Source organism: Osmia bicornis, chromosome 6 (genome assembly GCF_907164935.1).
Source record: "Osmia bicornis bicornis chromosome 6, iOsmBic2.1, whole genome shotgun sequence".
In the NCBI taxonomy this organism is placed as follows: domain Eukaryota; kingdom Metazoa; phylum Arthropoda; class Insecta; order Hymenoptera; family Megachilidae; genus Osmia; species Osmia bicornis.
The window spans coordinates 4,696,829-4,712,058 of record NC_060221.1 but is presented as its reverse complement, the minus strand read 5'-3'; the positions used below and the strand labels follow the sequence as shown (position 1 = coordinate 4,712,058).

Genomic DNA, 15,230 nt, shown 5'->3' with positions numbered 1-15,230 from the left:
CGCGGGACGAGGTCGGATAAAAACACTGTAAAACGAGAGGGACGAAGGGGTTGCTTCTAACCGATGAAAAAGAGGAAGAGGAACGGAGGAGGATTTCGTGGACCTCCTGGTACCTCTTGCCTTCATTTTCTAGCATCGGTCGCCACCGCCGTTGGCAGAGGGAGGAATAGCAATTAAAAGTATCTGGCACAATCTTCGTTAAACTTCTTCCTCGTTCTTCGTCGACGGAGGGAAGGCATTATTAAAACGTGCCGTCGGCTGCAACCGCTACACCTCTCTCCCTTTACTCACAGATTTTCTCAACCCTCCGCTCGTCCTCTCTGTCTCTTTCAGAATCGCGTTTGAAAGCAAGTTATTTGAAATTAATATCGAAATCTTGAGAAGTAAAAAAATTCTGTCCAGTTCTCTACTTTATTTCGCTACGTTTAATGAACTAATTTCGAACTAGTTTGAACCGAGGAAAGTTCTTGACGATCGAAGAAGCAAAAGTGTCTGTTACGCGGGGAATCTCGATTATACCCGTTGGCTTTCGGGGAAAATAGAAGGCTGCCTTGGCTGTTCGAGAGGGCGAAACCGTCGCGACGGAAGCCCCGGTTTATCGAGAATTTTGAGAATGGTAATGCGGAAGCCCGGCAAGAGACAGGGAGGAAGGAAAAGGAAGAGACGGTCGGTAGCGGGGTGAAGCCGAGAGGTTCGTGGGAAGGTAAGAAAAGGGAGAAGTTCTCAGGGTCTCTTCGAGTAATCCTGCTGCCGGCCCGGAGGTCGAGGAATATAGGATGAAAATACCTGGAGTTAGGAGAGGTATTACTTCTCTCACCCTCTTTCCAGCTCTTCTCCACTCTCTGCCATCCAGCTTTCGAATAAGACTGAAGTCGTCATAATTCCAGGAATAACCTTCGTCCCTATTTAAGTCCCGTCCTAAGGACGATTATTTGCTTATACGAAACGATATCTTTGTTTATAATTCCCCTTTCGTTTCGCGGTTTCCTGGATCAACCCCTTGCTCTTCATTTCCATAGTCTGTTGTTTAACAATTTTTTAAACTAACATTCCGCTGCCATCGATCGATCAATAATATTTTCTAAAGATTTCTCCGACGAAATTATCTGGTTCCCGTGCGAAACTTTGTACAGAGGACATTAAGAATCTCAGAACTGCTCGAACGTCACCGACGAGAGGACATTATGTCACAGTTGCTGAGAACGGCTCTCACGTTTACGATTGGCAACAATGAGAAAGCTACCACAATATCGCTCGATTATTCCGTTAGAGTCTCGGAAAGTTTACCTTGAAACGTGAGAACTTTTCTACCGTTAAGATTTCCATCAACTTATAACGCTTCGCTGACAGTTGCGGATACATTTGTCCGGGCGAGAAACGCGATGAAAAATCAATTTTAATTTGTCCCCGTCTAATTTACTTCAGCGCGTCAGGTCTCGTGTCTGTTTTTCAAGGGAGACGCGTTCGAGTATCACGAAATACTCTCGGATCGGAATAAATTAATTAAGAACTAACGAGGCTATGGTAGCTCGGTAACACCCACTTGGGCGAAAACGCATCGTTTGGGGACTCGAGACGGAGGAAAAGCAAATACCTTTCGAGGGGGTTGAACTGCCAGCTCACCCGAAATAGAGGAGGGGGTTGGGGTACGCGAGGGTAGGAGGCGGAAGAACGAGAAAGAATTCCGTCACGATCTCGTCTGCGCTTGCTTTGTCCCCTGCTTTGATTTCTTCTGTTCGGTACTCCACAACCGGGCAGAGAGCAAAAGGCCGAAAGATAAAGAGAGAGAGGCGGTGATAGGGCGAAGGGTGGAGAGGACAGAAAATCAGGGGAGAGAATGAGAGAACACAGAGACATAAAGAGAAAGATAGAGAGAGAGAAAGAGGCTTTAGCTGGTTCGGTACCGGGAGAGTGAACGATATTTACATGCGATTTGCATACTAGTTGATCCCTATTGCTTCCATCTCCAACGAGCCAGCAGGGGCGGCGGACCTACACCCGGAACCCTCCGTCATGCCGCACCCTCCCTCCTCCTCCTCCTCTCGTTTCACGATTCCATGAGTTTTCATCTCTATCTGCTGCTCGCGCGACGAGTATCTTCCTGGAGAAGCGAACAGACTTCGCACGTTCTCGTGGAAACGCGTAAGCGAAACCCTTAACGCTAAAGCGAGCTCGAGAGCAGGGTATTCGACGTTCTTCGAATCCTCCTCGTTATCATCGTGTACCTTAATGAAGCCTTCTCTTTCCTCTCGCCCTTCCTTTTACTCCTTTCCCTTCCTATCTCTCTGTTCACGAGCTCGTTCGCTTGTAAATACTCGTGTAGAGAGATTTAGGTACTCCACAGAGGGGTATCGTGATTCGCTTTCTATCGATTCTGTTTCTGCTTAATTGGAAAAAGAAGCTCTAGACGACTAGAGCTTCAACTTTGTTGAAGATAAGAAACAGAGATAGAGATAGAATAGGAAGGAAAAAAATGATCGTTTGGTGGAACGAGAAGGAAAGCTGGCAAGGTGTTTCCAGATTTTGCTTAGGGATCCGGGGGATTAAAGGTAGTTGGCAAAGCTGTGTAATCAGGTCATATAAATGTGGCCTGGCTAATTGCAGATAGTTGGTTTCACGAGAGAACGCGTTAAGAAGGCTGCGGTGGAAAGGTAAGAACAAGGTGGTCTTACGTCTGCTGATGGACGAAGAAGAAAAGGAAAGGGGGTGGCTTTCCTATCTCGCTACCAAATGGGGGAAGCCAAATTAGCCGGGATAATCAAGTCGGAAAAGGAGGATGAAAAGAGGGTAAAGTTACCGAGAGACTAAAGCTTGTTTCCTTCGCAATATAAAATCTACCGAACCTATCGTTTAATCGGATGATAAAATATTTATGAAATAAAAGATACATTTATATCGTCGAGCAGGCTACTCTACCGACAATTAAAAGTAAAGTTGCACGCGATGATCTTCAAGGCTTAATTAAACAACGTGAGAAAGAGAAGAAAGTTTCGTGTATCTTGTCCAGGGTTCTAAGCACGATTCTATCCGTTCGGTATCTCATTTTTCGTGTATCGGAGGGGGTTAAGGTGGGTGACGCGGGAGAGGGGGATGAGAATGTTTTAAGAAAAGCAGGCATGGGTCCATCGAGGAGCAGAGGAGCGATTGATATCTGAGCATGCTGCCACGTGAGCCTTGGCCGAAGCACGCCGTCTAATTAACTCCGTGACTGGCTGACCCCGCTGACCCTGCAGCTCGTTGCATGCCACGATGGCGCCTGTGTGCTTGCACATACACGCGTCCATCTAACGTGCACACGTGTTGCATCGGCTCGCACACCTAACGGGCCCCGCTATTCCGTCGTAGATAGAGACATCATCGTGCCACCGACCCACCGGTCTACACGTTAACCTTATATGGTCCTGAACCACCAGAAGAACACCCTTCCTCCTTCGCGTTTCTGCACGAACTGGCTGATGCACGAACCTCGGGGGCATCGAATCGGAAGCCCGATACCGCGAGTGATACCCCTCTATTCTAGAGCAATTTCGCAGAGACGCGTGTCCTAGGTAAAGGAAGAAGATGAAACGAAAGATCTTTAGAGTTTTGTGGTATTTGAACCAGGAATTTTTATCACCCTTATAATCGCAATTGTAAACGTGTGCCACCGCGGCGTCGAAGAGATAGACGTATACCGGTCGTGCGATGCCCTCGCTGTTTCGTTAATTAAAATGAACGAACGAACGAACTGGTTAATTTTATGCGAGTGCTGAATCGAGCCGGCGTGCATGGCTTTCCCATTACCGCGCCCACCTCCCTACCGGGTGTCGATTGGTCATTGGTGTCACAAACGATCATGCTCCGTTCCTCTGCCACCGTCATCCACGAATATTGACGCTACCCCCTTAATTTCCTACGCGAAAAACACCATTCTCGTTACCGAAACATTCCAAGTAATCCCGGAGATCGACTATATCTCGCAACGTTTCGTCGCCAGACCAGAGTGTAATGCTTAAAAATCACTGAAACATCGAGTCATTTCACTTAAGCTGAGAGATCGCACGCTAAGCGGCATTTAATGTGCCGAGAAACAGTGATACACTGTTTATTGCCGGGAACCCTCGGGAATTTTCAGCAGTCTACGACGCTTTTATTTCATCCTCCTACCTCCTGGCTAATGGCGAATAAATTTTAATGAACGTCGAAAAAAGAACCTCGTCTACGCGTTACAATTTAATGAAAGTCAATTCGACCGACATTCGTATCGAAGCTACTCCGTTGTTCGTAATTCCGGATGAACGGGAAAGAGAAGGACGTTGAGAACAATTTTGATGATGTAACGCGAAGGGAGGAAAAAAATGGAGAGAAAGAGTGGAGTCTCGTTTTTTTTTTTTTACGGTGAAATTTGAATGGAGCCCAGGAATTGTTTGTCGAACGTACAAGTGGCGCGTCGCGCGGTATTTTTCGGAGGAATAAAAAATTTTGTTAGCCGCTAGACCGAGCGATTTCGAAATTCCGATCGGTCACGCTGAGGGAAACGCGGAGCAGAGGGTGGTTGCAGCGTGGAAAACAGGGTGTGGCGCGTGAGAGCTGGCTCACCTGAAACAACACAACGTTTTCAGATCGCTGATCCCATAAGCGTCCACGTTTGATCCCTCTGTTGTTTTGCGAACGAGTCCGCCTGCCTGCCGATTAATTCGCGAAAAACTATAACCCGACGTTCTTCTGCTCCACCTGATACACGAGTTACCAGAAACTTTCTTCAAAGTCCAAGTGTTTCGTTTGCAAACACACGAAAGTCAGCTCTATTTCAATATGGAATCAACCAACGACCCTACATCCCAAACGAAGAAGTTTTTCTTTATTTTTCTAACGCAAAATAGCGAACACTTTCTCACAGAATAAAGGAGTTGGTTACTCTTTCGAATTGCGCTTTTCAGTCGGTGGTTTATAGAAATTTTTGTTCGAGGGGTGAAAAGAAAGGCGATGTGGGGTGAGACACGTCGAGTGGTGACGTAGAATAGTAGAGATATATCGTGGCGTAATATGCAAAGCGGATCGGATGTACCCGGCGGGGGGTGAAAGCGGTAACCAAGGGGTGATTAGCGGGACAAAAGCTGGCGCCGCTACAAGTGGAACCAAATTGGTAGAAAATTGATAATCAACCGCCAATATCAACCTCCATTGGGATCCGGCTGGCTTGCCGTGCCCGAGAAGAGGGCAAAGGATTACGCGGATATACATATACGCATCGAAATATTTGCTTCGGGAATAAAAGAAGATATCAATTTTCAGAGCAGTGCTTGTCTCTTGGATATTTCAATACTTTCTTCACCTATCATTTATATTTCTTACCGACAATTGAGACTTCTGAAGGTAAATTGTATATTTTACCCTCAGAGGTCTCGAGTAACTTTGGTCAAAATTTCAACACGATGTTCAGCAATGTTTGCGTTGTATTTTAGGAAAAATCTACGAACGAGAAGGAAAGGAAAAGAATTGAAATACCGAAGAAAGAAAGGGATGAAACGCACCAAGTGTATAAAGAGTACATTTCGATGAGGAGTCGCGACCAAGCAGACTGCTGTGAATGGAACACGTGTACGGTGTCACATCTATCTGAAAAGTTCATCGTTACAAAGATCTCTTGAAAAGAGTTTCCTGGAATGTGAGCTATCTCCGGCACGATGGTGGCGAGTGTGTAATCGAAGGAATCGTAGAACACTTTTCTCATGCAAATACCCTCGGATGCGAGAGAAGGGACAACGAACTTCTTCTTTGGTCTGGTTAAAACTTCGAACTTAGGTCCTTTTAAATTTAAATGCTTTCCCCCTACTCGAGGAACACCCGTGAGTTCCTCTTTCGAACGACATCGTCGCCTCGATGTCGCAGAGATGGTAATAAAAAAGAAAAAAGAAGAACGTCAAAGGACACGAACCTGGCCGTGGTTAATTTTAGAAAAATGAATATCGTCCTTTTATGCGAAGGTAAATTGAAATTTCCAAAATTCCACGGGCAATCGAGTTGCACCCTTCATTTTTTATTCGCGTACCATGAAAGCTCGCCTCGCGAGTACGTAAATTAACGAAACACACCTTGTGAATTTCAACTGGAACGCGAAAATATTTTCCAGAGAAGCGTGAAAAATGAAATCTCTCCAGCAACAAAATGTCCAAGTATTTCCATAATATCACGGCATTGTTTTCCAGGATAACGTTACGCCACCGTGTAAAGGGACGTTTGTTCGGTCCGGCAATTATTGAAACGAATAAAATTTTCACTCTGTACGTAATAATAAGCGGACGCACGAATATACCGCAATAATTACGAAAACGTGGAACGGAATCGTTGCGATACAAATGTATGAAAAATTATTATTTGCCGGGCGACGTTCAATGAGCAGAAAAATATTTCCCTATAACGAGACGCGTCGTCGACCCGGCACAGGATACGATCGCAATTTGAAATTCGAATTATTATAATTACGGTTCGGCCAGTGAAAAATCGGAGGACAAAGAGAGGAAAGCAGTAACCAACGCCATCCAATGATATAATTAATAAAGAGTTACATGGTAGAATGCGTCTACGAGATGAGCTTGTTAAATCGAAAATTTTCATGCGCATTAAATTAAGAATTGATCGTATGCATTATTACTAACACATCCTACGAATATTTCCCCTGTGTCGAATGAAAAAGAAGAATAAAATAAACACACTGAATTTTCTGTACAATGTTTCTTTTTACAAACCTACCCCTCGTATAACTTTTCTTCCTTATTTGCCCTCGTCCACCCTGAACGAAAGCATCGACGCGGAATATTGATATCAAAACAAAATTGTTATTATTATTTTTGATGTTTTTAACGAAACTGCAAGCACGTTAACAAGAGCCCGCGGAATTATGATTCGAAAGAGAGCGAGATGGTAGAGGGTGAAAGAGGAAGGAAAAAAGCTGTGTGCCGTCCACGTGGTGAATGTGTATCGCGAGCAGCGTGGCAGAGAGAACGAGAGTGACAAGGTAGAAGAGAAGAGTTATTAAAATGTAAATATGAATCGACAATCTGTAACCCAGCGCGTCGCGTTAAGCACGTGTGCGCTGCCGTGTAGATAAACGTGTCTCGAATACCCGCGAGAACACGATGACGTTCGTAAATGGCTTTCGACAGGAAACTTATTTCGAGGAAGTTTTTATCGTTAACGATTTCCCGCGGTCACGTAACGCGTTCAATTTTCTTCACCGCTTTCTTTTTCTTCCCCTTTCCACGACTATTTTCACTTACACCCGGGACTACCGGAGAAACAAATTCCTGTAACTTTTCAAACGTAACGCGCGATGAATAATCTTTGATCAGCAGATTGAAAGCGAGTTCGGGAAATTATTCGAATCCGGTGGAAATAAAAATTCTTCCTTGCTCTGCTTCTGTTTTTTCTTTTCACGATATCAGCCATAAATTTATCTCCCGCTGCTTTCTCCCGATCCTTCTTTTTCTCTCTGTCGACTGGCTTTACGGATTTATGGACTTATAGATTCTTCCTCCTTCTTTCTTTCCGACCCTTAAATTTCGCGGAGCTGAAATCTAGCTACGGCTTGCAAGTGACCCAGAATTCTTTATTCCTTCTTTTTCCAGAAAATTTAAGACGGTCAGAGTATATATTGGTATTCTTATACTTTGACATTTCGAGGACAAAGCTGACCCTTGAATAATATTTCTCGAAAATTGGAGCAAGAGAAAAAACTGATATTTCTTGGAGCAATATCGGTATATTTTGCAGCGTGCAATTATATTCGAAGGATAGTATCTCGATGGAGAAGCATCGAAAGCGAAATCCCATGGGATGACAGGAACCACAGGCGGTTCCTTTCCATGCCCGGTGGAATCTCATTCTTCGTCCCCTTTGCCGGCAACATCCCCCTTTTCCACTTTCTCTCTCTCTCGCTTCCTTTCTCTTTCTTTCTCTCTTTCTCTGTGTTGATTGCTCTCTCGCGCCGCAACGGAGGCCGCGATGGCTCATAAATATTCAATGGCCACGCGGCCAAGATAAACTAATTAAAACTTAGATCTCGGTAGTCACTTTAGATTTTTACTTACACAAGAAGCATTTCAACGGAGGCCGGCCGGCTGGAAAAAAAGTCTACACGAAACCGAGCAGCCGTCCCCGAAGCCGCGAATCCGATTCGACTGTTCGCGAGGACGTGAAACCACCTAGCAGGGAAGGAAGCTCCTCCGCGGAGGACGAAGAGGGGTAAAGGACCGGCAAAAGGACGCGCAAAGAAAGCTTTACTCTGTACTTCTCATTAAGGAAACCACGCTTTCTTTTCTACCTTCTTTCTTTCTTTCTTGTAGCCTTTGCGTCTTTCGAGGGGCGGACATTCATCCCCCTTTCATCGTGCTCCTCTTTCCTTCTTCGTTTCTTTTTCGTTACTTTGCCGTTGTTCGGACCTTAACGAGTGCCTCGAAAGAAATACGATCGACGAGAGTGCTAAAGTGTTCATTGTCCTCTTAAATTCAATCACGAACGAACGAGGAAAAACGAGCTGTTTTTATTAACTTGTTATCTTCTGTACGTGTAATTAAAAAAAAAGAAAAGAATAATTAATAAAACCCCTCAGTTCCCTAGCTTCGCAACAACAGTGTTCTTGATCCGACGTGAAAAGTTCCTTCTCTTTGACCGATGCAAAACAAGCGGGCCGTTTGTCTGCTGCTCTCGTCACGCTAGTCACTTGCAATGTCGTTGGCGATCGATACGAAATCCGTGAATAATCGCGCGATCCATTATCGCTCGTCCGTTTCTTTAACGTTCTCCGTCGCTAACAAAATGATTTATTAACGGGCCAGGTCGGTCGCGTTCCGGCATCTTTTTGCTCGCCACCGTCGAGGTTACCACCTTTTTAAAAACCGTAAATTTCCTTCTCCTTCGCGCCTAACGGGAGAAAAAAGGGGTGGCGAATGGAAAATCGACAAACAACCCCCGCAATTCACTCCACCCGGCTCGAAGACAAGAGATCGGTCGATCCTTCGTTAGAAATTCCACGCAATCATATTCGAGCAAATAATTCGTTAGGCCCTCGTTCCGCGGCCTGTTCGTTAGTATAATTAAAATAAATTCAAATGACTTTCTTGTCCCTCGTCTTTGGTCTCGCTGGTTTTCACCCCCTCCTGCCTCTACGTCTCTGGTGCTTCTTAAATCCGTTGATTAGCGCAAAAATCCGCTTACAAATTAAGCGAAGCTGTCTGGCGTGCCACCAAACTCCCCCGAGGATGCTGAAACCTGCAGCTCCCTCGAGAACAATGGAAGAAAGACGGCGAGGTGGGGGAAAGAAAACTGACGGAAAAGAAGGGTGAGTACTTTAATATCTTAAGTAAACCTCGCTCGGGCTAAAGAGGAAGAAAAAATAAGTCCTTCTGGAGGAGAGTTACCGTAGGAAAAGTGGGGTGCCACGCGAAAACACGCAAGAGGAATTAAAATACCAAGCGGAGAAAGGAACAATCGTGGTGAATCTCGGAGAAGAAATAATGTTTGTTCTTTTATACGATTCTACAGCTTCGATGAATAATTTAAGGACGTTAGATCGTTGCACCTATTAATTTGAATCTTTTCAATTTTTAACCCGATTGTCAGATATCATTTGAAAGGAGAAACGAATTGCCCGCGGAATCTCAGCAACGAAGTACGATTCCTCGGTGGTGTTTTCCGTTCGCCGCGGCGGTCCGTTCGCAGAGCGTTACCTCTGTCTGTGTGCGCGTTTTCGTGCGATACGCTGTGTTATCGTTTGCATTGCAAATGGCAAGCCACCCCGCCCACATTGAAAGCACACACCGGGACCGTGGAGCGTGCACGTTTTATGGTGAAATCGGCCGCGTGTGCGAGCCACGCCGATATATCGAGTCCTACGCGGATGAGTCACAGAGAATCGGGACAACCCTAACGATGCCCTCTTAAGGGGAGCCCGATCTGTCGAATTTCGACACGTTTCACCGACTTCTCAAATTATTTTCACCGACTCCCGTACACGGCTGATTAGAGAGAAACGTCAAACGTCTTTGATCCTTGAACTAATTTTTTGCAAACTCTAGAAGGTAATCGTTCGTTGTTACGTTATCGATTACGATCGACGGGAAATCTATTAGAAATAAAGAGAGATGTGTATTCGTACAGCTGGTCTCGCGAAAAGTTTCCTCCCATCGATCAGCGGAACAAGGCGGAAAGTTTTTCTTTTCTTTTTTCTTTCTGGCACGTAGCGTATTTCATTTACGCGAGGGTCTAGAGAGCGCACGCGGTATCGAGGTAACAATCTCTTGGAAGTCGGCAACCACGCGAAGAAGGAACCCCGTAGGTCGATCTTACGCAACTGAAAGGGGGTGGCAGCGAAGTGGTAGCAAGGCTTGGGGGCCACCGAATGCCGTTCCATGGCACGCGGAACACGGAATATCCGTTTTAGAAATGAGCTTACTTTAAGGCCGTCCAACGACCCGCCTTCCTGCAGGATCCCTCCGCGCGATCGAGATCGGTAATTAATCATTTAGGAAGCTGGCCTCACCTCTCTCTCTCTCTCTCGCTCTAGCAGACCGCGCAGCACGGGGTTGAACGTTAGCGTTAGCTCGGAGGCAGGGGTTAAACGGAATAAAAGGCAAGCTCTCCTCCGTGTGTGCACGACCAAGGAAACGCCAAATGGCCAGCGTCGACTGAGATTGGCTTCGACCACGAAACGCCGTCGTTCCGGCTTACGTAGAACTGGGGCTTCCTTTACATACGTACCACCTACCGACCACTGGCGTAGAAATTGCATCCCCCATGAGTGCAACGCGTTTTGTACAACCTTTGACTTTCATTGCGGATTATAGACAGATCCAAGAATACACAGAAAATTTCAAATACAAATGAAATATTGAAATGGCGATAAAAAACAACCCCTTTGAATAAGACGAAGTGTCGAATATGTGACACTGGTTATCAAAGTGTTTCAAATCAATTTTCAATCCCCTGTAGATATATAAGAGTTGTTGGACAATTAGGAAAAATGTTTTTTCAAAAATAATTGACTATTATCGTCCGATAGGTGTGACAATTATCACGAGAGAAAAGAGGGTGAAATCGGTCCTACGACATTGCACCCTCTCGTGCGTAGGACGAAAGTACGTTCTCACTAACTACTCCGTAGGAGTGTAGGTACGTAAGACCGTGTATCCTACGTATGTTCCATGTCGTTATCGCAATCTCGACCCCGTTTGATATAACAGTCACTGTGACGACTATCGTCTTCCGACACGCGAGGCCGTTGCAGGGTTTTACACACCCTGCACGGACCTCTATGAAATTGTTACAATAGGTGGAGTAACTAACGGCGACGGCGATAACGGCGATCTAACGACCATCGTTGGATATCGCCTCGACTTAAGGAACGCTACCAGAAAGGACAAAGGTCTCCTTTTTTTTTTTCTCACCCCCTTTCATTTCCCTCGCCTTATTTTCTCCTTCCCTTCCGTTCTTCTCGCCTCAAACACGATATTTATGTAATATAAAACCGTGAGATTCGTATCGTTTTGAGAAACCTTCGAAATTAAACGCAAGGAAGTTAAACTACATTCCAAGTTGTTCTAACCGATCACGTGCACGCGTGAAATTAATTAAAAGCACAATGGAAAACCGGCCGCGACGAAGATAATTAACCGCGAGTCAGCGTTCTTTGTAAATTATCGTCGCCGTGCATTAAAACGGACGACGTTTACGGTGTATTATAATTTCGCCGGTAGATACCATGTAATTTATCGGCCCCCATAATTCGCGACCAACGGGCAGCCTGGAAAATTCCAATTCCAATTTTCTCTCGCTCGTCGTCGCCGGTGAAAAACATGCGGTTACAGGGAGGAAAAACAAAAATTCCGACGGTCAAGTTGGCCGTCAATTAGACTCAAGATTGATACAATTAACTGGAAAGGACACGAAACCGAGGGGTCGGCTCGAAGTGCGGGCCAAGTCGCGAAGAGACAGACAAGGGGTCGGCCATTCTGACAGGATCCATAAACGCGACTGAGATCCAGGGACGGTTAGAAGGTGCTAACGAGCGTTCCCTTGCTAAATTCGATCCTTCGAATCCGAACAGTGTCCCAAGGGCTACCATTATCGTTGCCTTTGCTGTTCCCGCCATTATCTGCTCTACTACTACCCTTGCAGTCGCCTACAACCACCCCCGTTCGAATCACGGCCCTCCTCGTTAACCTCGAAACGATCCTTCCTACCAGTTTCTCCCTCTCGACACACCTATCCGTCTCGCTCTATCTTCGTGTTTGCTTCCTTCCTTTTGATACTCCCTACGACCCTCCCTTTAAGCTACGTAAATACACGTTCGGCCATTTCTTTGCTGGAATGCAACGATCGTAAAGGAAGATCGATGTTTCTTAGCGAGGCATTAAAATTCCTTCTTCGATTCTTCTAGCTTTTTTATTCGCGTTCGATGGTACTTTGGATTTCATTCGAAAACAGTGATGCTTAATCAAAATAGCGAGCGAGTACATCGAGTACGTTAAGAATCAACGAGGGGAAAAAGGTGTTTTATGCTCTATCGAGCGCGTATATTTTCGCACAGACCGCACGATATAATGCCTTACCGTCAGTTTCAGTTATGCGGCAGAATGGTAGGAAACTGTTGTTTCTCTGTACGTGCAATAACAGAAGGTACGCCGATGGTTCCGATTCACGGTGGACCGATCATCGCGCGAAAACACGAACGGTTTGTTTTTGCAACCGGGAAACTCGATCGGGGTCCACTCGCTGGAATACACTGCGCTGCTATTTGTAAAAACATACTTAAGAGATAATTGAATTCGTTCTATCGAACTTGCCTTTCTGCAATCAATTTCAGTCGGCTAAACGAAACTATAAAATGTCCCCTCCAAAAAAACGTATCAGATTTTCTCTGTTTTGAAATTGAAAACCCTCGATGGTAAAATCATCGAGCATCAACCTCTTCATATTTATCGCCTTCCCCTCTCTGTTATACGTCCAATTAAGAGATGATTAAAGGCGCAGCTAGCAACAAATGAGATTGCAAAGGCACAAGGGTGCAACTATGTTTCACAGCGGTAACTCTAAAAATAAAAGCTCCGGTACAACGTCGAGGAAACGCGAACGAGACGTTTCTCATTACGCTCATTGTATGTCTCGCATTAGTTCTAGCCAGTCTAATTGCCGCTACCGTGCACCGATTACGTTCGCCGATAACGGATTTGATTATAACTGTTAATGCGTGCCGTGCCACGATTATACTAAGATTCTAACTAATTATTGACTTAAACACGGGATAGCCTCTCGGTTCCCTTATACCACAATAACTTCGAATTTCTCACGCGGATGCGTAGCACGCACCGTGAACGTTTCGAGTACATTGAACCGTTTTTCCTGCTAAACGATCGCTCCGAAGGAAAATTTCAATTTTTTATCTTTATTTCTAATTACGACCGCTCTCAGAGATTGTTTTCGCGAATGTTTTCGACGTAACCGAAAATTCATCCTCGCGACGATATTTTCTCCTCGTATTTCACGTGGGTGTCCGTTCCGAGAAACGCATAATACGGTATGCAGAAGCACAGTAGGGAAACGTATCCCTGGCTCGGCTCACATGCCAGAGACGTCGAACGGTGATAAATTTGTGAGAAAGATTTTTTGGACGCGAAGCTTTATCGCTTCCTTGCTCCGACAAACAGCATCGAGGTCGCATGGGGTGAGGAGGAATTAGAGGGATGGGGGTTTCTATCGTATACAGGTAGTCGGTATCGAACATTTATCAGTCCAAGACGGGGAGGCTGATCTGGAAAGACAACCGCGATTGAGTTACGTTGATTTTATTCCGCATTATTCCACCCAGGAGGCGAGCGCGGATACGGAACCGTTCCTTCTTCGCGAGAGATCGAGTTTTATTTGCCGGAATTGCCGGTGCACACACAGAGGCTAGGCCCTGGATCCAGCTCGCTAGGATTAACGTCATTGCGGTTTTTAAGCAGGCAATTTCCTAATTCGGTTGGCCCCCGGGATCCCTGATTTATCGCGGTTTTGCCAGTTATTCCAGTGCCGTATCGGTGATTTACGATTCGGTTTCCGTTCCTGTTCCCTGTTCACGACTTCCTTCGTTCTTCATCCAATTTCTTCTCGCGGCGTTCGCGACTCGAGCTCGAAAGTCCATCGGGATCGGCCGACTCGAAACGCAAATTTCGGTCGACCAACAATGGAAGTCCAGAATATTACCTTCTCGAATATGGAATAAGCGAATAATGAGCGTCTAAACGAGCATAAACGTAAGCGATCCGTGAGAATGTATCGCGAACGGTAAGCATAAGCGATCGAGGCTGTTATTATACGAGGATAATCGATTACGAGGTAACCGATGTCGAGTTACCGTAAATAGGAGAGCACGAATCGTGACCAGGACAAACGAACGAGCGGACGGACGGGGCCGAGTTGACGAGCACCAATGAACAGACGGTTACGCCTCGACGCATTAATCGAGTTATTAATTATGTAGTCTCATGCTAATTGTACCTGTAATCTGCCCGCGATGCCGTAAAATATCCATGCGATTTACGTACCCGACGGATTCGGATTTCGGCTCAAATGATCCGTGATCGTTTCAACCTGTTCCGGGCCGTCATCGTTCGACCGTTCACGATACGAGAACGCGTCATTGTGCTTCTTGCCCTGGGATATCCGCAATCACGCAAACGCTATTCAATTAACGATGGAAAACAGAGAATTTCAATTGCAATCTTATCGTTTTTCCGGGAAGCCTAGAAGAGCTGAGTTAACGAGGGAATGGTATAAAAAAAAGTAAGAAAGCAGGCGTGTTTAAGTCGACATCAAAGTAAAGTTCTTTCTGGTTCCCCTTTGTTTTCGCGGTTCTACCCTTCCCGCCACGGTTCCTTTAAGAATCCCCGATAAATGAGTAGCTGTCGTGTAACGAAGGTACACCAGGCTAACTATAGAATTAAGCGTACACTTAGTTTTCTGCTTTGCTGGTACGGGGTGCGTGCAAGAAGCCGCGCTACGGTTATTACACGCGTCACGCGGCAAACTACGGTCACGCACCCTCCCTTTTCCTCGAGACCCCCTTTTCGCGGTCGGAACAGTCTTATCGTCACCCTTTATCTTGTCAAACGAAGGGCCAATCCCATTACGCCACCTTACAGCCCACCGCGCTCTCGCGTTCAACCTTCTTCCCGAGAAGGTGAACGGATATCAACTTAAACAACCTCGACCGG

General features: G+C 45.7%; 2 long non-coding RNA genes across 2 annotated transcripts in view; one reads left to right on the top strand and one right to left on the bottom strand.

Annotated features, from left to right (window-relative positions):
• LOC114874499 overlaps nucleotides 1-6,708 on the top strand; it is a 45,171-nt gene extending 38,463 nt beyond the window's left edge. Inside the window, exon 3 of the long non-coding RNA XR_006829496.1 lies at nucleotides 5,445-6,708. This is a non-coding gene — a long non-coding RNA (uncharacterized LOC114874499). The remainder of the gene's footprint in view (nucleotides 1-5,444) is intronic.
• LOC114874500 overlaps nucleotides 1-15,230 on the bottom strand; it is a 73,496-nt gene that overhangs the window by 52,632 nt on the left and 5,634 nt on the right. The gene's annotated exons all lie outside the window — the stretch shown is intronic.